The sequence below is a fragment of the Theobroma cacao genome, unplaced genomic scaffold, assembly GCF_000208745.1.
Source record: "Theobroma cacao cultivar B97-61/B2 unplaced genomic scaffold, Criollo_cocoa_genome_V2, whole genome shotgun sequence".
Taxonomy (NCBI): domain Eukaryota; kingdom Viridiplantae; phylum Streptophyta; class Magnoliopsida; order Malvales; family Malvaceae; genus Theobroma; species Theobroma cacao.
The window spans coordinates 5,608-10,120 of record NW_017234842.1 but is presented as its reverse complement, the minus strand read 5'-3'; the positions used below and the strand labels follow the sequence as shown (position 1 = coordinate 10,120).

The 4,513-nt window shown below is 33.9% G+C and overlaps 2 long non-coding RNA genes across 2 annotated transcripts in view; both read right to left on the bottom strand.

The window, feature by feature from the left end:
- Window positions 1-994: 994 nt before the first annotated feature.
- LOC108663944 lies at window positions 995-2,057 on the bottom strand. Its single transcript, XR_001930038.1, has 3 exons — window positions 1,816-2,057; window positions 1,674-1,740; window positions 995-1,119 (listed from the first exon to the last, which is right to left on the bottom strand). It is a non-coding gene; the product is annotated as an uncharacterized LOC108663944 (long non-coding RNA).
- A 1,536-nt stretch (window positions 2,058-3,593) lies between these two features.
- The window catches only part of LOC108663943, a 1,422-nt gene continuing 502 nt past the window's right edge, over window positions 3,594-4,513 (bottom strand). Inside the window, exons 2-3 of the long non-coding RNA XR_001930037.1 lie at window positions 4,402-4,476; window positions 3,594-4,034 (exon numbers count right to left, since the gene is read on the bottom strand). This is a non-coding gene — a long non-coding RNA (uncharacterized LOC108663943). The remainder of the gene's footprint in view (window positions 4,035-4,401; window positions 4,477-4,513) is intronic.

Here is a 4,513-nt window from a genome sequence, read left to right as displayed (position 1 = left end):
TTTTTCTACCACTCAATGCTCTTCACTTATCCATGTCTTCCATGAAATTTCTAGACTTTTCCAAAGTTTTGGTGGAGCAATTTTTTAAAAATTACACTTTTGCCCCCGTAAAGTGAAAAATTACATTTTTGCCCCAAAAACTGAAAAATTGCCCATAGACATATTTTTCATCCCTTATACTCATACCATTCTCCAATTTGTCAAATGTGATCTAAATTCTCTCAAAATCTCAAATTTTATCCGTAGGTGGAAAAATTACGATTTTGCCCTTAGATAGTGAAAATTTCAATTTGACTTCGAATTGATCCTCGAACTCCGAATTACCATTTTGAGTCATGCCTGAACTATGAAACTCTTAATTTCACCTTAAAATTCCTATTTGAACTAGTTCGAGGCTTAATCGACTCAATGGTACCATTAGGGGCAATATCGTCTTTTAACGATTTCTCGAACTTCCTAAATATACAAACATTCTATCGAGCATGTGAATGACATCATAATTATTTTACAAAGCAGGGTTTGACATATATATACAAGCATGTATACAACCACCACCTCACCCAGACTATGTGCACTCCTCCTGCACATAGTCAGAGTCATTGTGTGCACTCCCTACTCGCACACTTTAACATCATCGTGTGCACTCCCTACTCGCACACATCAACATCATCGTGTGCACTCCCTACTCACACACATCAATATCATTATCCACACTTGTGCACTCGGTCATCACCGGCATGTGCATCCCCCCCATCGCGCACATGCACGATTATATTTATTACACAATATTAACTATCAATACGTAACATATATATCTATATCAACGTCATAAAAGGCACAGGGATTCATCGTATTGCACACTCACAACATAAAACGTTTTAATAAAGGCTTGTTTCCATGCATAATCTTTAAGGAAAAATCAAATAAAAATAGTTCACATGCTTCATCCAAATACCAATACATGTCCTAAAATATTTTCAATGCAAGTTCACTCACCTTACGATAGTGGGATATTACATCGCTATTTGTTCAGAGGCGTATCTACCTATTCTTACTTGCCGGTCGCTGTTATTTCCTCTGGCACGCCACCACAGTACTCTAACTTTACCTTTGTATTTCCTAGAAACAATTCAAATGCAATACCTTTAGTGTACATCATTCCTAGTTCTCTTTTTTCTTCAATCATGAATCCTTATTTAACTAACTTATATCTTGACACATATTTACCAAAGTTTCCTTTATCCTTTACTTGCATAATTCTTTAGATTATAGATACCGACAACTTATTTATAACTCTAACACATATATGAATCTTGTCTAAGGATATTTATCAAGTTTAACCATCATTTCCACAACAATTACCTAACATATGGCAGCAACTACAAATTTACTTCCATCAAACACTTTCTAAGTTTACATGTAACACTATTCTCATTTACATGTTGCCGCCAAGCATAACATCAATATCCATTCTTACGCACCAACATCCATAACCTTTTAAGCTTTTCCTAACAACACATATATCCACACAATTCATTTCTTTTCAAAACTTCCAATTAATATAATTGCCTTCCAACCATACCCATGACACCACAATAATACTACATATTGCACACAATCATTCTCACCATAGTAAACCAATTGTAGGCTTCAAATTATAGCATGAAGCTTACCACTTGGTTTTAGCTTGGATTTCACTAAACAAAATTCATAATTTCCTCACACCCATGGCCACCATAGCTACCACAAAATGATTCACTCATTATTTTTCCAAGGATTTAACCAACCATGAGCTTAAAAACACAAAATCCTTACCTTATGTTTCTTGAATTACAAAATTAAGCTTTTTCTTCCTTTCTCTCTTTTTCTTTCTTCTTCTCCTAGGGTTTAGATGTGCTGGAAATTGGGTTTAGAAGCTGCAAGTTTAGTGCCCAAGAAGTTTGGAGAAGAAAGAAGTAAGAAAAGAAAGGAAATGACAAGAAAACAAGGAAAAGAAATTGAAAAACTCCATTTTCATGGTGGTGAATGAGAAGATGGCATTGGAAGCTTCAAGAATGAAGAAGAAAATATCTTGTTGGGAGGATAAGGACGGTTATGGCTGATAAAGATGAGAGTCAAAGCTTCCTTTGGAAGCTCTAACCAAACTTTATGCAAAATTACTGTTTTGCCCTCCAAGTTTCTTCCTTTTTTAATTTAGTCATCCCAACACTCATTTAACTCCAATTTCCTTCTATTATCTTCTTCTACACATGTACAAACGAAGTATAAAGTTTGTATTCCAACGCAGTGTCCTCATAATATTTAAAATATTTATTTACCCGTGTTATCTTTATTTAATAAAGACACGCGGGCCCTATTAACATCATTTTTCTCTGAAATTTTCTCGTTCTTCTTCTCCCCCATTTAGATTGACCATAGACTCCTCATTCATGAAAAATTTTGACACTGAATAAAGTATTAATATTTTAATATTATTTTATTTCAAAAATTTCCTCTTGTCTTCTCTTGCCTCCTTGGTACCCAAAATACCTTATTATGTCTTACTTCACTTTCGAATCACTTTTTATCTTGCAAATTCTTTCTTGATAAAAATATTATTATTTTATTATTATTTCCACGCGTGCAGAATATTTTATCCCAAACTATTCTTTTCATTTTTTATTACTTTTAAACATTATAATTAACATCAACTAGCATCTGATAAGCTTTATTAGTCACCACATCAAAGTACAGGGTATTATAATAGACCTCGTTCAATGTAGAATATACCTCTTGTCATAACATGTTACTTGAGTTAGATTGTCTATTTTTTTATTTTTTTGAAACCTTGCTCCATGCTATTTAAGCCATACCTAGTCTTCACCAAATCACAACACCATTGTCACCAATTGCATTATCTCTTTCTAATTTGTCAATGTTACGACCCGGTACTCTCTTCGAGCCCGTGACAACTGTCGCGATATTTCGATAGACATTCATTACCCGGAATGCCAATCGAAATCCCGCAAGGCTTTAATATAAGTTTTCTCACCTCCCCTGTGAGCAACAGTTGATAATATCATATTTTAAAGGATTATAAGCTATTTCCAAACCAAAACAATAAAGAAAATAATTTTCATCTCACAGGGGTATTTTGGTCATTTTTCCCTGAAAATTTCAAAATCATCTAAAAATGTAGTATATGAGTGAAAGATACATATTTCATAACTAAAACTAAGTTTAGATGTCTAAAACATTCATTTAAAGTGAAATGATAGCTATTAGAATAAAATAAAATATTAAATAAAATATTCCATTTTCTTATAAAACAATATTTATAGAGGTATCCGTAAATAATTTTTGTAGCGTAAAAACAAAATAAATTCGTACATACAGTAACACAGTGAGCCAGAGTGTGTAATCTAATTTACAATGACATGTGGGCCCCCGAATGACCAAAAGTATCAAAGGCTACGAACCTACGGTTTCTGAAGATGCAAATCCAACTGTAGCCCTCGATGAAACCAACTATCTACAGACTATCCAGAGCCTAAAATAGGTGGAAAAGAGGGTGGTGAGTTAAAATAAACTCAGTGAGTAAACAAATATCATCTAAAAAATCTAAAGCCGAGTAAATGGAGATGATTAAAATATATCATCATAAGATCGTTCATAACCTCAAAACACATTTCAAATAATCTAAATCAGTTACATTTCATCCAAAATATACAATGAGGCTTATGAATCTCTTAAAAACTTGGCTCGTGCCAAAACTCATTCTCGGGGATACCTTGATTAGAGGCATCCAATCAAGACCGCCAAGGCTATTTAAAAAGCCATATACGCACAAAACACATTTTCACGTTTAAAAGTATAGCCGTTCCTTGGCGTTGGCTGAATTCATTCTCATGTGGTGGTTCGACGTGAAGTGAACTCTAAACTTTACCTCAAGAGTTACCCTCTGTGCCTCTCGTACCGAGGTAAAGTAAAATATAACGGGGTTGACCGTGCTCTTCTAATAGGCTGGTCCACAAAAAGCCACCCACTGTAGTAAGCTAATCGATATCCCACCAAATCAATAAAATTCCAACAGCATGATGTGGCAATTATTTTACAACACAGCATGTCAAGGCAAAACAACAGTTCATATATGTTTAGCACAATTACCAATCCGGCCACTCATGCCCACATTATCATAAGCCATTCAATTCAAACCATGATTTATAACACAACAAATAGTCTCCAATTACTCCATTTTCAAAGCCATCATTCAATTTCAAGACAATTTTATAAAATCATTTCATTTAATCACATTTTGCTTATAAAATATAAAGATTTACCATTTTAACTCATTTTTCTATAAAATCACAAAAACGAATAAAAACTACTTTAGATAATTAAGACGATAATAAAGTTACTCACAATATCGGGAGTTCGAAATACCCTACTCTTGGTCCTCTGGCACAATGTCTTTACCCTTGTTAGAGGACTCACCACCTATACACAATACACGACAAATAATTCAATATATTGT